Below are 21,425 nucleotides of genomic sequence, written 5' to 3' on the forward strand. Positions count from 1 at the left end.
TTTTGTTTCAAGGGAAAGTCTCTTTGCTATGAAAGGCAACAGCACAGATGATGATTCATCAGTAATGAAACTGCCTTAGGGGGAGGACAATTCTAGTTCTAAGAATCCCATGGGCTAAGACTGGAAGGGAAGGGAACCCAAGAAAGTTGGTCAGTTTTTAAATACCACTTCCTTCAAGCACAAGATAGGTGCATTCCCTTGAGTGAAAAATCAGGTAGAGGTGGTAAGAGACCTGCACAGATCAACAAGGAACTTTTGCAGAAAGTCTCATGGAAGAAAGAAATTCACATCTCTATAGGGATGTTGTCAGAGCATGTAAGAAGGCAACAAGAAAGGCCAAAGCCCTCAAGCTAGCAGAGGAAGTAAAAGGAAACAAGAAGCACTTCTTCAAATATATCAGTAGCAAAAGGAAGAACAGGGAAAATGTGGGGCCACGGATGAAGGGGGCGGGAGCCCTGATAACAGAGGATGCAGGGAAGGCAGAGTTGCTGAATGCCTTCTTTGCTCCAGCCTTTACTCCTAAGACCTTGTGAACTCCAGGCCCTGGATGTAAGAAAGCCTGGAGGAGAGAAAACTGGTTCTAATGAACCACTGGTTCCCATTAACCACTGGTCAATGAGGACTGGGCTAGAGATGAGTTATGCAAATTGAATAGACACAAGTCCATGGGTCCTGATGGGATGCATCGAAAAGTGCTGAGAGAGCTGCTGATGTTATCACCCTACCACTCTCCATCATTTTTGAAAGATCATGGCAAACAGGAGAGGTGCCTCAGGTCTGGAGAAAAGCCAGTGTCACTCCAAACCTCAAAAAGGGCAAGAAGGAAGATCCAGACAACTACAGACCAGCCAGCCTCCTCTTCCTTCCTGGGAAAATGATGGAGTGGCTCATTCTGGAGGCCATCTCTAAGCACATGGAAGAGAAGAAGTTTATCAGGAGTAGTCAGCATGGATTTACCAAGGGCAAATCATGCTTGACTCATTTGATAGCCCTCTGTGATGTTGTAAGTGAATGAGTAGATGCAGGGAGAGCAGTGGATGTAGTCTGTCTTGACCTTAGCAAAGCTTTTGACACAGTGTCCCATAACATCCTTGTGAGCAAGCTCAGGAAATGTGGGATGGAAGAATCCACAGTGAGATGTATTAGGAACTGAGTACAGAATAGAGCCCAAAGAGTGGTGACCAATGGCACAGAGTCCAGCTAGAGACCTGTGACTACTGGAGTCCCCCAAGGATCAGTGCTGGGTCCAGTCCTGTTCAACATCTTTATCAATGACCTTGATGATGGGCCAGTGTCTTCTCAGCAAGCTTGCTGATGACATAAAAGCTGGGAGGTGTAAAACTATTAAGTCTATGTTCAAAATAGATGGATGGCAGTGATGGAGTTGTATCACTCCTACTCTGACACTTCCAACAGTGATGTTATTTCTCTGTTAATTTTATTTTTAAAAGTTTGGATTCAGTTTGAATGCTCCCCATTTAACACTAAAAGCAAGCAGCTAAACACTGTGAGGGGCATTTTCATAGAGATTTATCCAGATAAAGACAGAAACAGATTCTCTGATAAACAGAAACTTTAAACTGTCCTGGCAGATGTTGTCATCTCTATAATATTAAATAAGCCGAAATAAGTGGTTTTATTTTCTCTTTTTGTGTGTGTGTGTAGTAGTCTAGGGCTTAAAGCAGAAAAAAAAAAAACAACGAACTACAACTACCCAACACTGTGTGGCCAGAGGTCTCATGTTTAATGTGAGAAAGGATGAGCCCAGAATGCCCTGACTTTAAGGAAATGCTGAGCAAACACTATTCTTGAATTGGTCCTTTCAAGTGACTCAAGGTGGGCTCCAATTACCAGAGAAATTCAAACTGCTGTTCACTTAAACTCTAATTCTCATCTGTAAGACAAATGTATCTGACTTTTCTTTTCTGGCTTTTATACTGTTTTTTACCAAGTTAATTTCTTCTTTCTTATTTCTCAGGACTGCATCTTTCAAAAATGACAAGCAGAACAAAGCTGAGAGCTTTTCATACATGGTATCCTCACATATTAGATTGCTTATCTCAGTTTTATTTTTATTTCAAAAATGAATTAAAATTTAGTATTATGAAAAAGCAGCAGAAGGGAGAAAGAAAACAGAGCAGATGGAGAGAAGAAAAATCAATAAAAAGAACACAAAAATACTTGTAGGTTAATCCCAATTTGTCATTTTTTAAGTGTCACACGATTAATTGTAAAATACAATTTTAAGTATCACTCATTAATATATTACCTGAAACACAGAGCCAGATTATTAGTTGGTCTGATACACTTAGATCAATGGAAATATTCTTTTCACTTTGAGTTAAGATAATGAACTAGTAAAAAATATTCAAACTAGATATTTCCCTATTGCTTTAAATATTTAAATACTATTTTCTCCCAAAATTAAAGCACTTTTCTAGCCATTTCAATTACACAGTGTACTTTACACAAAATTGGCACATCAGTGTGAGATTCAGCAGAGCATATATATTGATTCTTCTCTAATATAATTTCACGGTTTTATTATTACCATCTTACTTTATTACTAATTCTGTTGGCTGGCTTTTGTGCTTTTGATTTTTTTGCCATATTATGCTAGTTAGATTTGTTAATCTTCAATTATGACTAACAATTTATTCAGTGTGTCCTAGAAAAATGCAGAGCATAATTAAATTAGAAATATATTGAAGGTTTTTTTTCCAAATGAAATTTTGGAACTTAGTATAACGTTAGCCTACGTTTTTATCATGTACAGGATGCTAAGGAATAAAAGTGCTTAATTTCACTTTCCACCCTTTACACTTACTCCCTTCCTTCCATCCTTAATCCTCACAACTTCCTCTTGCCACCCCCAGCTGTCACCACAGTTTGCTTTGTCACCTCCTAATTCCCTCTAGAGAAGGATATGATGAGCATGGAGTAAGTGCCAAATCTGTTCCCCAGGGCCCTGTGCAGCAGACTCACTCACAGCAGTTTATACATCACAAAGTTTTATGCTGCCCATGTACACATCTACTTAGCAATGTAAACATAAATATCTGGGTAGGACTAGCAAGTTAAGGTATTATATGTTCTGAGAAATGACCTGAGACCTTTATTTAGCAGGTGCCATATAGTGGAATAGTTTAAATAAAAAGTCTGACAGTATCCCTATTGCAGTAGTAATCCACAGAGGCCAAATGATAAAACCTATTATTCCTCCAGTTGTGTGTTAGAAAAAACAAAAAACAAAAACCAAACAGCCCCCTGCTCCGCCCCAAAAAACCCCAGAAAAACATGGAGAACAATTATTACAGAGGACACATAAATAGCAACTACCACCATGAAGCTTAGGCATAGGCTGGAGGAAGCACAAAGGCACAGACAAGCTGGCAAATAAAAGCAGCTGCCTAAGCTGATGATGGAGGCAATAGATACTTCACACAGTCTTTGAGCTCAGATTGATGGCCCTTATTTTACTTACCCTTGAAACATGCAGAAGAGGAAATAGCAGCCCTGAAAGGAGGATAGTTTCAAGTCCTGAGCTGTGATTTGTGCTTGCTGTTACTTGCACTACAGAGAAAGAGCTGTTGCTGCCAGAGGTCTGGCAACACAGAGGTGTTTAGGACATGGGGCTATACTTAGACACCACTTTCAGGTCTCCCAGTTTCAGTTTGAACCAGTTGAATTCTTTTAATGTTGTCCTGTACGAGTAATAAACTTGCAGTGAAGTGTATACACATCATAGAAGATATTTAAACGTTTAGTGTGGTGTCTTTTACTAGCGTAAAAGTCTAGTGTAAAGGTACTAGTTTTTTACTAGGCTCTCCCTGCAGAAGCAGCAAAATCATTAAGGAATATTCAGATGCATGTCCTCAATGAATCATCTCTCTGTTATTTGTTTACTTACTACTGGCTTTCAGGAAATTCATATAGGCAGGTTTTAGTTGAAGCTGCTGTAGACGATTAATGTTTGGAACTAAATAGTTACTTATAACATAGTTCACTGCTCTCTCTACTGCTCTCAACGATGTATTTTCTTGCCAACTATAATTAAATTTATCAGTACTGGCCAATCAGCACTTGATTTGCTTATTAGCAGATAAACCGATGGTACAGATTTGTTTATGCATTAGATGTAAATACAAAATCATTTATCTGTCAACCACGTAAGATCAGCTTGAGCTGACTGTTGGCAAACAGCAGTAGGTACATTGTCAAGCTAGGATGCTGGTTTTTACCCATGCCATCTCCACAAGAAGTGTAGTGTCACCCTTACAAAGGGATGATTGGTCTGACTGGTATCTTCCACTGATTAGTGGAAGATAGTTCTGACTAGGAATTGGGTCTAATTGAAGATTATTTATATTCTTTCCTCTGGAAAACAAGTTTTCAATTGGATCAGTGTATTGATCATATTCATCTTAATCATTGTGCTTATCATAGCTAATGCCAAGGCATAATAGGAGTAAACACTGGGATAGGAATAAAAAACAGGATTTTAGTGCAACTGCATAGCTTGACTGTCTTAGAGTGATTATGAACTCTCTGTATTGGTGAAGAAGACAGCATAAATTTGCTGCCACAGAGTTATTGGACCAGTTCTTAAATTTCCCAGATAGTTGAAATAACAGGAGATGATAACAACCAAAAACTCCAATCTAAGATTGTACAGTGTGATATTCCTAGAATTGCATTCCTAAATGTGATTAAAGCTATCTAGGTTTATATTGCTCTTGAGTCTTTTTTAAAAATTTAGGTTACCCATAACTATGTTTAAAACTAAACTTTGATTAAGCATAATAAACTGTTGTGCATTTATTGCCAATGAGACACAGAATCACAGAAAGACAGGGGTTGGAAGCGACCTCAAAAATCCTCTAGTCCAACCTCCCCTGCAGAGCAGGGTCACCTACAGCAGGGTCACATAGGAATGTGGCTGGGTGGGTTCTGAACGTCTCCAGAGGAGACTCCACAACCTCCCTTGGCAGCCTGTGCCAGTGCTGGGTTCCAGTGCTGTGTTCCAGACTTCTGCTGGCTATCCATACTGCTGTCACTGGTCACAGAGTCCCACTCTTCATAGCTTTCCTTTTAGGAAAGGCCTTCTGCAGATTCTGTGAAGCATCTGTGCTATTCATACTACAGTAATAATAGCTATCATAGCTCTATTGCACATTCACTTGGAATTTTTGCAACTGACAGATTTATGTATTTATGAACAGCATTTCACAAATAAATAAGTGGGTTCATTTTTGTCTCCTTCAAATCTGAACAAGTGATACCACTTCAACATTATTTCTCTAAACTGAGAAGATATTTTTGGAGGTTGTATCCCTAAACAGCGTTCTTCAAGTTCAAAAATATTTCCAAGTAGATTGTGAAAAAAAACCCCATGTATCTGTCACTAGTATGGTATTAGAGCTCCTACAGGGGTAGTTTAAGCAAAACATATCTTGTTTACTTTATCATGCTAATAATCATCCAGAAGAGCCCATTTTATAAACACTTTTTATTTGTTTGTTGATTTATTCAGGATAGTGCAGATGTTTCCCTGCAACCTTTCCTTAATTAGACTGCCTGTATTAGGCTGCCTAATAACATTTTGTAAAAGTTAACAAATACAAAAGTTCCAGAGCACATTTTGGCACTTGAGAACACAGCAGCAGGATCACTCTGGTATCATTAGGAAAATGTTGATGATTTGTTTCAGTAGCTATATTGATTGAGGGTGAGAACAAAATAGATACAGGAATATACACAGGAATGGGATGGGTGTTGATGAGGGAGAATTTTGGAAAAGAGGGTGTACCAGAATGAGGCTATATTAGAATAAGCAACAGTGTGTTACTTGCTCTGCTCCTACATTATTTCCTTTTATCACTTATCACTGTATGCTACATAACCAACCAAAAGGACCAGGTCTGTCTGCTAATAAAGGTGCAGTTAAATTTCAAAATAAACCAAATTCAGCAAAGACAAATAATTGGCAAAAAAATCATATTGAAAGAGCTTTCACTCTTTAAACAATGGGAGTTAAAAAACTTAGTCTTAACTTTCAGCTGTATAAATTTACACAGTCAAGGGAAATATAATTATATACTACTAGCTTGCTAAAATAAAGCATGATATATTTCCCCATCTCTGTTTGTACAATGCTTTTTTACAGTGATTTGACCCAGGTACAGAGCTTGGGCTTCAGTGCCAGATACTGAATTGACGTATTTTATAACCACAGTATTAGAGATAAGAGTAAAGAGTTAAAAATAGCAGCTAAATAAAGTCATGGCAGAAGGCAAAAAAAAATATTCTCATAATGTACATTAGGAATGATAAAAATAAAAGCACTGATTAGAATGCCAAAAAGAGATGAAAAAGGATAAACGGAACCCATGCTAAGACCAACAAGTTGGATTTAACCTAGGAACAAACTAAGAATTAAGCAAATGACAGATATAAATAGAATATGAGCTGTAGCACTCTGCTCCATTATGAGATAATTGGAAGAGATAGATAAGGGGGAAGTCTGAAGGGAACATCATGTACTTAAATTTTTATAACGCATTTGAAAAGGTTCTCAGGAGATTGATACCGAAGGTAAAAAAATCAAATGATTATACTAAGGAAAAGAAGTAAACAACTGAAAAAGTACTAAGCATGGCTGATATAAGGTGAAGTGAATGTCTGTCCTCATAGAAGACACTTTCTTTTGGAAAGAATTCACATTAAAAAGGCTATAGGAATGTGCATTTTTTTTTTTTTTACATTTTTAATATAATAGTTTAGTTTTCAAGTCAAAAAGGTAAAAAACCCTACTGAATAAGAAGGTAACTTGAAATAGTCCAAAATAGTTTTTCACAAAGGAGCATACAGTGTTTCTTTAAAGAGAGCAGAGAATCCTAACAGAATAAGCCAAATAACTTCTTACAGACCTCGCAAAGCACAGGCTGTTAGAACCTATAAAGCAGAAGCAGACTAAGCAAGACAAAATTAATCTTTTTTGCCTTGAATTCATATATTAATTTGCAACAAAAAACCCCATAAATCTATATGCTTCAGTTCTCTTCCTATAGTGTGAACATTTTGATCATCTAGGTAAAAATTTGTTTTTTAGCATTTACTAACCAAAACAACTTCTGTACATCTGGTCACAGAGGAGATAAAAATGCTGGATGGTTATACCATATACTTCAGGTATAGAATAAGCTACTCTGGAAATGGGGAAGGAAAATTCTTGGAACAGGCTGTCAGAACACTCTGTATTGCTACACATATACACTAAGTGTTCAGACAATACAGCTGCAGAATAAAATTTTTAATTATAATCTCATTTTTCTGCTGTATATACTGCTTTGATAAAATAATACACAGCTGATAAGAAAGTGATAATATTAACATAATCATGTCTGCTTTAATAATTATATTTATATATCAATACTGTTTAAGGCAAGCAAAGGACCTGGTATGTCCATAGGTAGATGTAAAAGCAATCAATAGATTGCCAAATAAATACTTCAGTAAAAGACAAACAAAAAACCCAGACAGTTTTTTGGGGTTTTTTGTTGCTTTTTTTTTTGGGAGGTGGGTTTTTTTGCCAGAACTTTAAGAATGTTTGGGCATAGGACATTGCTTTGCTATATACTAAGGCAAACAGAACACACAAAAAAATTAGCCTTTCTTATTAAGAAGTTATGAGTAAACATACAAATTAAGATAAAGACATCCATTATTTTAATTGTTAAAATAAACAGTGGTGCTAGCAGAGTGAGAAGGGTGTGAATGCAAATGGCAAGAGGATCAAATACCAATGGGAAATTTTCTGTACCACTCTGGATTTTCTTTTCGTTGCCTTGGAAATCACCAAACTTTCAGTAAATTGACTCATTAATTTTAAACACGAGTACATTTTTTTTATTCTAAGAGTCAATTTGGCATTGTATTTTTTATGCTGTTTATCATTTTATCAAAATCTCAGACATCAGAGTAAGGTTTAGCTCTTCTTTATATGGTTAGAAAGCTATGTAGTAATTTACTAAAGCTTTCCTTGTAATGATGAGTGCAAAACTTCCTCTTAGCTTCCTAAATGATGCCTACTTTAAATGCTAGCTCATCTCTGGTGCTAGGTATTTACATTCAGATTTACATTCAGATTTACACACGAAAAGAATTATTAAAAGTTTCAGTTCATTATTTGACACTGTGTGTATATATATATATACACACACATATATATATAACACCACAGCCTGGGATACTTCCCAAATTAAAATAAATGAAACTGAAAGAAATACTGGGCATGCTTTACTTCATAACAAGAATTTCCCAGACTCCCGATACTCCATATAGGCCAAGTTTATATTCCATTGGACAAGGGGCAAGAGTACCTGGAATGGGACCTCTTGCTAAGGTTTACAAGAAACCAGTTGCTACAATATCCAGGCATTTTCATATCTGCTTATTCTTTAGCATTGTTTGGAAAGCACTTACATTTTCAAAAGGTCCCAAAGCACCTCCATTCTTAAAATACTGAGTAACAACAAACTAGCATATTATTTTCAATATTTTGACAGAGACACGTGAATTATCAGTGAACTCAATCTTCTAGAGCAGTTTTATTGTCAGACATTGCTCAACCCCAATGTCACTTGAAATATTCTATTGAGGACCTAAGAGGTCCTGCAATTTAAAATCTGTTGTGTTGTGTTGTGTAATGTACAAGAGAGAGTCACTGGCATAATCTTCCATGAACCTCAATACAGATTGAACCAGCAGTTATTAGTTGTACATACATCCCAACTTTGTAGGAGGTAAAAATATACCCATATATGTCATTTATCAAAAGGAGGCTTAAAACAAAATAATAAAATATTATTTCACATTTGATAATGAAAAAAACATAAAACCTACATATGAATTGAGAGGATATTTGTTTAGATTAGCTGTGTTTCTTTTTTACTGATTATGCCTACATTCATTGTAGTGATAAGGGGAATTGAAGCTAGCTTTGAGTTTTTGATATATTCAAGTATCTGTGTAGTTTTATCTGGTGCCTTAGTAAGCTACATCAGGTCAAGGTACAACGAGTAAAGTTGTTCATAAAGTTCAATACTGTATTGCCTGCTATGTTTGCTTTTCCCTGGAAAATAATCTCATCTATCAGACCCATGAATATCCCATTGAAATTAACAGAACTACTTATAGTAGAAGTCAATACGTAATATAAAAAGGTGAAAATTTCTCTGCAAGCTACTTAAAATGAAGTTGTGGGTTGTGTGTGTCTGTGTCTCCTTTCTCCATAACAATGACCATAACACTTTGTGGCTAACTTTCTTCATGTAGATTTAGTGTTTTTACAGTATTTTTATGAAGGCTTAGTAACACATGAGGAATAAAACTCTGGCTAGAACAATGCAGTATTTTACAATCTTGCTGCAGTGATCAGAATTTTCACAAATCCACTGAAGTCCACAAATCCACATGGCAATCTGATGGATTGCCAGAAGGCCATTGGTGTTTTGTTTCCACAGTACATGGTCTCAACTCTAAATCTGCTGCAGGTGAAGAAGTTATTATAAGAGGTGAGCATGGCAAATATGGAACAGATTTGGTCTTTGAGGGTTTTTCCATTTGTGCAGAATGCCTTTTACAGTTTATCTACATTAGGCTTTGTGATATGGATTAAATGCTGTAATCCTGTTTTTGTCCTAGGATTTAAAGTGAAAATTGATAAGAGAATTTTTTTGAGTGTAAATCTGCTTGATCAGAGAAACAGAAAATACTTGAAAAAAGATTTTTCAGCTTTTAAGAGAGGTTCTCCAATTAAAATCAAGCTTTATGCTAATTCTCATCAAACTAATGTTCAGTATAATTATTCAGTTTCTTTTGAAGGAAGGATGAAAATAGCTTCTTCAGAGTTACTAATAGTTATTAAGGAAAATTACTGACCAAGCTGAGTGGTAAACATGAATAGTCCATTTCATTAAAATAAATAACTAGCTAAGTCTGACTGGTCCTCACCTTCACGTGAACTCTATGAGGAAAAGAACCCCACAACAATACAAAGTGAAGTGCAGTTTTCATAGCTTGCTCTTGGCTCTAGTCATAGCCAGCAGTATTCCCGAAAGAGAAATATCTCTAGTTAATAAATAGTATTGTTAAAGATAAGTATACTAGATTTACTATTTTAGAATTTTTAGTAAATAAAAATATCATACCATTAACTTTTGGATTGTATTCTAGAAATGTGTCCTGGTCATTGTCACAAAACACATGGAAGAACAGGGTAACATTTACCTCAAAAGTTTTAAAATAATCTTTTCTGGTACAAATATTTATTTCTTCTGCTAGCCACACTTTTCCTTCTAGTTGAAGTAATATTAAATCAGGTAAGATGTGAGAATATGATAACAAGTGCAATAAATAAAGTTGGTTTAAAAGTTTCATTCATCTTTTTCTGTACTCTGCTCAGTTCCCTACTTGACCACAGCTTTACTTAGATTAGTAAAATCTATTTATTTCAGAGAAAGAAACTGTAGGAACAATGACTGACCTGAAAGTAAAAAAACTAGTAAGAAGTCAAATTAAATTTATCAGGAACTTCTCATGGATACTTTAACAATCCTAGAAAATCTTTATCAGAGATTCTGATATAGCTTATTCTGTATGTAGCTTAAGTGTAAATGTGAAGAAGAAAATCAAAAAGTTATACTGCATATGATTTTTACACATGTTCATAACTAGGGTAACATTAAAAAAAGGAGTGTCTTTTTTGGGTTTGGTGTTTTTTTTTTATGGTTACATATTCAAACAGCAAAGACTTGCAGTTTTTACATCTTCAAAAATTACTGAATTTTAACAGAAATTGCAAATGTCTCATTAAAGAGTGCCAATGATTTAAGAACTTTGAGCATGTAATAGAACTTGTATTTTAAAGTCATTGCTATCTCTAAAATGTCACCTATCCAGTACTGTTCTCTCCACCCCCTACAGGGTGCATATAATTAGAGACTTCATATAAATCTTAGTCTCCATACTCAGAGTAGGCTATTACACTTCCTGATTAATCACAAGGAATGGCTTTAATTGTCTTTTCATAAGATTAAAAAAACTTAAAATATCCATTTTCACTATATTTTAGAAGTTCAATTTGTCATCTTTAGTCATGTTAAATACCACCTAATATCTCAGGACTGTGGAGTAAAATGCTGCTCATCAGAAGTATGGCTGGTAGAATGGTCTGTCCAGTACATACTTTTTTAGTCATAATTTCAAACTTTCATAATGTGCCTTGTGTATTTAGAAAGTCATTTAACAGGTGCCTTTAGAAAATTGGACTGATCAATGTAAACACTTTTTTTTCCATAAATGTGGCTTCCCAAATGAATGCAGAAATTCCAGAATTTGCTGGGTTTGGTGACAGTCAAGTTATTTAAGTTCCCTTTAGCTATCTGTATTTGTGAGATGGGTCAGGACAGGTATTCTATCATCTTGTTTTGAAGTCTTGTATAGATCTTAATGCTGATAAGACTCAGGTGGAATGTATGGATACAATGAGGAGAGCTCTGTGTTTATGAACTGGACTGGCTGTATTGATATTAGGAGGTCTGATAACCAATCAACAAATGTCTAGGGTGATACAAAAAGACGAAATAGTACTTCTAGCTCTTCTGTATCTCCATTATGATCATTTCTATCACTGTAAAGTGGCACAGCCATCTTAGAGAGGAAAGGAATTTCTGAATGCCAGACAACATTGGCCTGAAGTTGTGGCAGCAGTTTGCTAGAAACTCTGCATCACCAGTCAACTCTTGCCTTGGAAGAAGACATTCACCTCATAATTTTGATAATGGTGACAACAGGTCTAGAAAGGGCTGCCAAGAGCTGCCCCGCCTTCTGCTGATGGTCTCAGGTGAGGCCAATCAATCAGGTGATAAGGGGGCCACACCCAGCACTGCCCAGAGGGCTAGAAAGGGCTGTGAGGAGCGCCAGTGACCCGGAGCACGGCAAACAGGAACAAGGCATGGCAGGTTGCGAAACAGCGCAGGCAGGGCAAGCAGGAGGGGCACAGCCACCTCCCAGCTCTCTTGAAGGAACAATGGTCTCCAAAAAAGCAGAACCTGGAGCTGTTAAGATGCAGGGTGTGTCCATAGAGATGGAACCCCTGAAGAGGGACAGCAAGAGGGACGTAGCTGTTCAAGCCTCTGTCTGTGTAGAGTTTCTGAGCCTCGTGTTAGCACCAGAGGACGGTGTGAGTGGGGTCTGTGTGCGATGTGAGCAAGTGAATGACTTGCTATGCCTGGTGGCAGAGCTCAAGGAGGAGGTAGAGAGACTAAGAAGTATTAGGGGCAATGAAAGGGAAACTGACTGGTGGAGTCACACCCTTTCTAACCCAAAAGAAGTCCAGAAGGAGACGGTGAAGCCCTGCCCCTCCTGCCATCAGGCAGAATGGGCAACAAACAGGAGGAGCTGGAAGCCATCATGCAGCAGGAAAGCTCTGTCACGGAAATGACTCCCATGACTGGAGTGCTGCCATAGGTGGCTACAGGCTCTTCAGAAGGGACAGGCAGCATAGGAGAGGTGGAGGGGTAGCTCTATATGTTAGAGAGTCTCTTGGCTTTGTTGAAATTGAAGTCAGTAATGATAAGGTTGAGTGCCTGTGGATCAGAATCGGGGAAGGCCAACAAGGTTGATATCTTGGTGGGAGTCTGTTACAGACCGCCCAATCAGGATGATGAAGGTGATGAATTATTCTACCAGCAGCTGGTGGATGTTTCAAAATCATCAGCCCTTGTTCTCGTGGGTGACTTTAACTTGCCAGATGTCTGCTGGGAACTCCACACAGCAGAGAGGAGGCAGTCTAGGAAATTCGTAGAGTGTATAGAGGATAATTTCCTGCTCCAGCTGGTAAATGAGCCTCCCAGGGATGGAGCCCCGCTAGGCCTACTGTTCACAAACAGAGAGGGGCTGGTGTGAGATGCAGTGGTCGGTGGACATCTGGGGCACAGTGATCATGAAATAATAGAGTTTTCAATACTCAGGGATGCAAGGAGGGCTGTCAATAAAACCTCTACATTGGAATTCCGGAGGGGAATAGGAGATTTTGGCCTATTCAGAAGACTGATTCAGAGTGTACCCTGGGAAACAGCCCTTGAAAACAAAGGGGTCCAGGAGGGATGGATGTACTTCAAGAAGCAAGTTTTGAAGGCACAGGAGCAGCTGTCCCTGTGTGCTGAAAGGAAAGCCGGCAGGGAAGACGACCAGTCTGGCTGAACAGAGAGATTTTGAAAGAAATGAGGGTAAAGAAGAGAGCCTACCAATTATGGAAAAAAGGGCTAACTACTCAAGAAGAATTTAGGAATATTCTTAGGTTGTGTAGAAAGAAAATTAGAGACAAAGGCACAACTTGAACTGAATCTCGCCACCTCTGTGAAGGATAACAAAAAGTCCTTCTACAGATACATCAATAGCAAAAGGAGGGGCAAGGAAAACATCCATTCTCTACTGGACATGGGCGGAAATATAGTTATCAAAGATGAAGAAAAGGCCGAGGTATTTAACACCTTCTTTGCCTCAGTTTTCAACAGTAAGACAGGTTGTCCTGAGGACAGCTGGCTTCCGGAGCCTGTAGAAAGAAACAAGAATCTGAACACCCCCCCTGTAATCCAGAAGCAAACAGTCAGTGACCTACTGAGCTGCTTGGATCCCCACAAATCTATGGGACCAGATGGGATCCACCCAAGAGTGATGAGGGAGCTGGCAGAAGAGCTCGCCAAGCCTCTCTCTATCATCTACCAACAGTCCTGGCTCACTGGGGACATCCCAGACGATTGGAAGTTGGCAAACGTCACACCAATCCACAAAAAGGGCCGGAAGGAGGACCTGGGAAACTCCAGGCCTGTCAGCCTGACCTCAGTGCCTGGCAAGGTTATGGAACAGATCATCCTGGGGGCAATCACACAGCACCTACAGGATGGACAAGGGATTAGACCCAGCCAGCATGGGGTTAGGAAGGGCAGGTCCTGTGTGACCAACCTGATCTCCTTTTATGATCAGGTGACCTGCCTGGTAGATGAGGGGAAGGCTGTGGATGTGGTCTACCTGGACTTCAGCAAGGCCTTTGACACCGTCTCCCACAGCATCCTTCTGGAAAAGCTGTCAGCCCGCAGCTTGGACAGGGGCACTCTGCGCTGGGTTAGGAACTGCCTGGAGGGCCGGGCCCAGAGAGTGGTGCTGAACGGGGCTGCATCCAGTTGACGGCTGGTCACAGGGATCAGTGTTGGGCCCACTTCTGTTTAATGTCTTTATTGATGATTTAGATGAGGGGACTGAGTCTATCATCAGCAAATTTGCAGATGACACTAAGATGGGGGGGAGTGTGGATCAGCTGGAAGGCAGGAGGGCTCTGCAGAGGGACCTGGACAGACTGGAGAGTTGGGCTGATTCCAGCGGGATGAGGTTCAACACGGCCAAGTGCCGGGTCCTGCACTTTGGACACAACAACCCCATGGGGAGCTCCAGGCTGGGCACAGAGTGGCTGAGAGCAGCCAGGCAGAAAGGGACCTGTGAGTCTGCATTGACAGGAAGCTGAACATGAGCCAGCAGTGTGCTCAGGTGGCCAAGAAGGCCAATGGCATCCTGGCCTTTATCAGGAACAGGGTGGCCAGCAGGTCCAGGGAAGTGATTCTGCCCCTGTACTCAGTGCTGGTGAGGCCACACCTCAAGTCCTGTGTCCAGTTCTGGGCCTCTCAGTTTAGGAAGGAGATTGAGGTCCTGGAGCAGGTCCAAAGGAGGGCAACTAGGCTGGTGAAGGGACTCCAGCACAGATCCTATGAGGAGAGGCTGAGGGAGCTGGGGGTGTTCAGCCTGGAGAAGAGGAGGCTCAGGGGAGACCTCATCACTCTCTACAACTCCCTGAAAGGAGGTTGGAGCCAGGGGGGGGTTGGGCTCTTTTCCCAGACAACTCTCAGCAAGACAAGAGGGCACGGTCTCAATTTGTGCCAGGGGAGGTTTAGGTTGGATATTAGAAAGAATTTCTTTATGGAGAGGGTGATCAGACATTGGAATGGGCTGCCCAGGGAAGTAGTGGATTCTCCTGGAGATATTTAAAAAGAGACTGGATGTGGCACTCAGTGCCATGGGCTGGGAACTGCAGTGGTAGTGGATCAAGGGTTGGACTTGGTGATCTCAGAGGTCCCTTCCAACCCAGCTGATTCTATGATTCTCTGATCTTACAGCTCATTTTTGTCTGAAATGAAGAGCACAACATGAGGTCTTCCACAACAGTCTCAGTCTGGTCCATAGTAAATGTCAGAAGACTCAGGTTCAGCTAAGTTTCCTCCCTCCTCCACCCTCAGTAATACTTCCTCTATACCCTGAAACATTTCTAGTATCCAGCATTATTCTTCCCTCAAAATGCAACAGTCTGACAACATCACACTAAAATCTCAGCATTCTGAATGACCAATGGATCCAGTCACAAAGACATAAAAATAACATCAACTGGGTTTTCATAAACAGTGACTGCCATGGTTAATCGTATAAAATGAATTCATACTATCAGCACAAACTTCAGTTACTTTGTTGTTTTTTCCTTGTCTCAGACTGTGAACTGCCAAATCAGAGGAAAAATGGGAAGCCTTTAAAATTAATTCAGTGCATTTTGAGTGTTGTATCATTTTAGCTAAATTGTAATTTTCATGTGGTCTGTGGCCAGTCTCAGTATAAAACCAAATTATCATGTGGGTCCCTGAATACAGTTTGTAAATTAATTCCTCAGTGCCAATAAGATTCGTGATATCTGGAACTACTCTTGTAAGCTTCCCTTTCATGATACTCCTAGATGGGTGAAAATATCTACTCAGATTTTGATATTCTTTATAAAATCTGGTTGAATAATCAACCTCTACACATCACAGAGTATATTGTTCCACATTTTGTCTTTGTATTGTCTTTTTTTTAATTACTACAAGGGGAACAAAAAAATTACAAACTGGGCAATATTTACAAAAACACCCTTTAAAAATATATTTGTTTAACTGATTAAACGCCTTTGGACAAGTGATCAAATGATAGTTTGTTCTACACAGTGAGAACATAGCTTGGTCACTTTTCAAAAGAATGTATTCAGCTAAATATACAGCTTAACCTGTAGACTGTTTATGTTATGGCTGTCTGTGCTTACTGATGAGAATTACAGGGCAACACTGGTAACGTCCAGTGCCCTGAGATTCTTTTGAATTTGGTGTGAAGATGGGAAAGTGTATGCTGAAACATAAAGAATAAATATAACCACAGTTTTCCATGGGCAGCTTGGCTTGTTGTTGTTCCCATGTGTATTTGTCTTGGGTTTGGTTTGGTTTGGTTTGGTTTGGTAACTCCGCTTTTATATGTGCTGCAGTTTTCTCTGGTCACATGGGGAAGAGAAAACAAAGTGAGAAAAGCGTAAAAACTCTAGAACATTTTTGGCTATTGAGAAAAATAAAAGAGTGAGGCTATTTTATAGTGTTTCCCTCTTAATAAATATTTTAACAGTCACTATACTTTGAGGGAGCTCTCTAACTTAAAGCTACTTGAAGTACGGTAAATGCTATTAACTTTAACATCATAAAAAGCTAAAGGGCAAACTCTTTTCTTTGCCAGAAGTCAAAGTGGTTTGACTGAGGCTACAGAATACAGGAGGCAGGGCAGGACTTTCCTGGCAGAGCTAACCTGTAGTGAGGACTGTTGTTCAAATCTTGCAATTGCTCCTGCCAGACATTTGATTCTGGTGCTAGGCTCAGCTGTTACTGGCTAAACCTAGCAGGAGACTTAAGTCCCTGGCAAAGAGGTAGGCAAAGGTTTTTCCTTCTTGCTACCTGGATAATTTGACTGAGCTTAACTTAATGCCTTCCCTCCCCATCTACCACAGCAAGGCAAGCACAATATCCAGCTTAGCAACTAGCTTTCCACCACAAAACTACACCACTTCCTAAGAGGTATCTCTGTAAGTGCAGGCAGGATTTGTGTCTCAAGAGATACTTGTGAGTAAATAATAATATTACTGTTTTTATCTGTCAGTATAAACACCATTTTTTTGTCCCTAAATGACTGTTTCTGTTTTACTGCTACTTCCCACCAGGAAGTTGACTGCTAACATAATTAGCAGATGATTGCACGGGGGAGGCTGAAGTCTTCAACAGCTGTTTTAAGGCATTTTGTACCAAGTCTTCTGTGCTGCAGAACATTTATGGGTTTTGAATGGCCTTCTCTCTAATGACACAGAGATTGTGGAGCCATGGTGTGAAGGCTCTGGGAAGGGCTTTCTTATTTACTTGAAAAAATATGAAGACTCTATTTAATATATAAGTACTTGGGCTTATTGTCCATACCAGAATTTGGAATGTAGGATCACCTTTAATTGCAGGGTTAGAAACTGAATGTGTAGCACTGAAATGGTTGGCAGATTTATTTCACAATAAAAGTATTTCAAAGCTTCAGACATTTCTGATGCTCCAAGTGATCTATTTCATTGTCACAGAATAAAAGGGAGACAATATGAATCAGTGTTACCATTTGTTACAGAGGAGTCATTCTGTGAGTAGAGCACAGTGCAGCACACAAGTTTACTGTTATAAAATAAATAATCATAATCATTGGCTGTGATAGAATAACAATCATAAAATTAAGAGAGAAACCATTTGGGAAAGAACTGCTTCAGCTCCCCATGGAGAATTATAGTGTCTGCCAGATGTAAAGTAGCATGTATCCAGCTCTAGATGGAAAAATAAGAGCTTTAGAGTAATAAGTGTATAATTAAGTAATGATCGAAGTACCAAGCACATTTACAAACTGCACTGTGTTGTCCCAGAGGAGAAAGACTTCTTGATCTGTGGGGTTTTTAAGCTGAGACAGTTGGAAATTTTCTGCAATAGAAAACTTTTTCTGGGGCATACCACCAAAGCCTGCCTCAGACAGATACAGGTATAACAGCAATGAAGTGTTCCTCATCTCTTTTCATGTCCTTCCCCCAGTTCCAGTGTAAGGTAATTAATGTGGAAGAGAGAAACAATGCAAGTTTTGCTTCCATTGTTGCTGCAAGAAATGAGCATGAGATTGACAGAACTGCCTTCTACAAAGCACAACCTCCTGTTCCTTCCACACAAGTAAATTAATTCCCTCTTTTATACATAATAAGGATCCAATCCTAAGATAAAGCTATAAGATTTAAGAGAGTTTCTTTTAAGAGACTTCATTTTAATTTAAGAGAATTTCTTAGAAGATATGAAGTTTTCTTACTTGGGACTTTAATCCTAAAACTTACACAAAAGTTGGGATCTCTCTATGTGGATGATGTAGCAACTTCAAAGTGTTAGTATTTTTTTCTTTATTTTGTAATTAATGTAAGTGGTTTTGCAGAGGAAAAATGGACTTAGCCTGTACACGAAGCAATTTTTTTCAGGGTTTAGGGCAATTCAGCTGTGCAGATCTGAAAACACCTGCTCTCTTAGCAAATTTGACTGTTAAAATCTTGAGCAGTTGCAATCAAGTTTTTAAAGTAGAATTTATGCATCTAACTCACTTTACTTATTTTGAAAACTTACAAGGACAAATGAAAATAAATTTGACAATATTTGCTAAAGTCCTTTCATTTTGTAGCCTCTGTTAGATGGAAGAACTCATGCAAGTTAACACATTTTCTAAAATGAGGAGAGCAAACTGACTAAAATGTTTCTTGATGGAGAGAGGAAGATTATTTTGAACAAAACCTAATAGAATTTTCATTTGAGGAAATTATAATAGATTTTTTGTGCAAGTTGAATCTAGACTCAGTTATTTTAAATTACTTGAATCAGAAATGTGTGGGCTTTTAATCCCCTTTTAGTTTAACAATTTCAGGTGATTTCCAAAAGGAAAGGCAAAGTGAGGGCTTTGCCTACTAATTCACACTGTGACAAATGACTGTTAAAGTGCCTTCTGAGACTTACAGCAGGGAGTTGTTCCTTGAAAGTCACCATTCAACATGACAGCCAGCAGTATACAATTGCCCAAGTGATGCGTGGAGGTGTTCTGTATTATCTCAATCTTTTTCCTTTCCAGATAGGTGGTAATGTTCATTTATGCACATCAGAAAGGAAAGCTAATTTTAATTTAATCTTCTAAGTATCCAGTTAAGAACAGTTCTTGCATAAAGGTAAAATTTAGCTCCATAGCTTCATCATGTAAGTGTAAACTGCAGCAAAATGACCCAAATTTTCACCTCAATACAGGAGCAGGATTTGAAAAGTATTTCCAGTACCAGTTCATGTGTCTGTATTGACACTGGAATGTTGTATGTTCTAATACCAGTTTTGTGTATACATATGTGCAGAAAAGAAGAAAAGAAATAACAGAATTGGAAAATGTAATTTTTTGTTCCATGACCGTGGACAGTAAACACTTTCTATGTATATGCAACAGCATATAGAAAAGTTATGAAATCTGATGCTTTGAAGAAGTCTTAACAGCCTTTTTTTTTTAATAAAGTATTGACTTAATAAAAAAAATTTACTGAACAATACATTTGCCAAAGATTCACCATTTTCTTGCACACAGCAACTTCTTTTACAAAAAATAATGTACAGTCCAATGTGGTTGTGGGATCAGACAACCTAGAACCCATCTGTTACTGAAGCCAGCTGCAGGGTTGGTTAGGAATCTAAGATATGCAAGAAGAATTCTTTTCATGGGAAGGAAACACATAGGCAGTGAGATAGATGTTACTGCACTGACTGGAGAAGTATTGGTAAGAAATGGACTATGAGTTAAACACCAAAAAAAAAAAAAAAAAAAAGAAGAAGCTTGAGTGAAGATCTACCACAGGAGAACTCCTTGAGAAAAAAACTATTAGAAATCTGTCTCCAAACAGGTAGAGACCTAAGAACAAAGCTCCTGAATAAGAGTCCTGTTACATTCATCTAAGTAAGCATTTTAGCATGTGTGCACTTCATAAATTAACAAGATCATGTAAATGAAATAACTGATCAGACTCTCTAAAGAAACAACCAATATGGTTTCAAAACTGGGTACTATGCTTCTGTCAGAAATGTATCTTTCCACAAAGAGAGATCTGCATCATTTCATCCATGTTTATTATTAAGTACTACTTATTATTAAGTACTACCACTACTACTATGCTATCAAAACTGACTTGGTGACATCAAATCCTGAGGGGTTTGTGACAGATGCAGGAATTATTCCATCTCCTCTCCACTTAGAAGAATCAACAAGCATCTGAAAACACTGAGATGGAACACTTGACTCTCAACAAGCAAAATGTGAGCATCTTTCCAGAAAGGGGAGAATGGAAGAAGAAAAGAGGGAACTCAGTGATGGACAGACTGGGAAGATCAAAAAGGGAAAGCAACTTAGGAAACAAAACAAAGAGTTCAGCTGGTACACAGACCACACAGATGGAAAACCTTTGACCTAAATCACACTGTTGGGGTTGAAAACCAGTGAAAATAAGAAGTTGCAGTGAAATAGAAATAGACAGAAATTTATTTCCAACATCTCAGCCAAGGGCCAATAAACTCCTAAAATGAACTGTCCTGATCATTTGCCATTGTGCAGTCATACTATAAAGCTGCTTCAACTGTATTTTAGCATTCAGGTATTCTAGTCATCATTGATTCTATGGTTTGTGCAGTTCCTCAAATGCTATTTCCTATTTGAGACCAGATCATGTGTCTTCCATAGAGGGAAACTTCATAAAGTTCAAGTCAAACAACAGTGTCAGAGAAGCACTTGACAGTTTAAACTAGAGCTGGCAAAAGTGTTAATCCACAGAGTGGTAAAAAAAAGTGTATAAAGAATATTCTGGGGATTTGGCCACAAAAACCCTAGCTAAATAAATGAAGCTGATAAAATAAGAAAAGTTGTGGGTTTTCTCCCCTTCCAGTAGCAAATATAATGTAGGTATAAGATAATAAGATCTACATTTTCTAAAATCTCAAAGAATATTGAGCCAGAAGGTATGAATACAGCATATACTTATGTTTTAATTTTTTTAAACTATGAAACTATACTCTGATAAACGTACTCTTTAATTCTCCCTTATTTAGTAACAGTATTTCTCCATTATTTAGTAACAATATGGTCCTTTCCAAGCAACAGCATTTATTTTTTGTGACTTTCTTAAGATGCTATTCACCATTTTGAAACTGTCTCGATAAACTTAATTTGTTTAATTGCTTCAATGTATACGATATTCTTCCAAATACAGGTAATAATTAGTTACATATTATCATGATCATGTGATTACCAATCAATGAGAATCAGTCTTTCTTTAGGAAAGAAGCTAAAATCTAAACAGTACAGACCAACATGAAAATGAGTTTCTGACCACTGAGTTAAAGACTCATTCTGAAAATGTAAATATATTGAACTAAAATTGATCAAATATGCCATTATAT

At 38.3% G+C, this 21,425-nt stretch overlaps 1 protein-coding gene across 5 annotated transcripts in view; it reads right to left on the reverse strand.

Moving 5' to 3' along the window:
* Positions 1-21,425, reverse strand: part of KCNT2 (potassium sodium-activated channel subfamily T member 2) — a 118,952-nt gene that overhangs the window by 96,241 nt on the left and 1,286 nt on the right. The window lies entirely within an intron of this gene.

This window comes from Calypte anna, chromosome 8 (genome assembly GCF_003957555.1).
Source record: "Calypte anna isolate BGI_N300 chromosome 8, bCalAnn1_v1.p, whole genome shotgun sequence".
In the NCBI taxonomy this organism is placed as follows: Eukaryota; Metazoa; Chordata; class Aves; order Apodiformes; family Trochilidae; genus Calypte; species Calypte anna.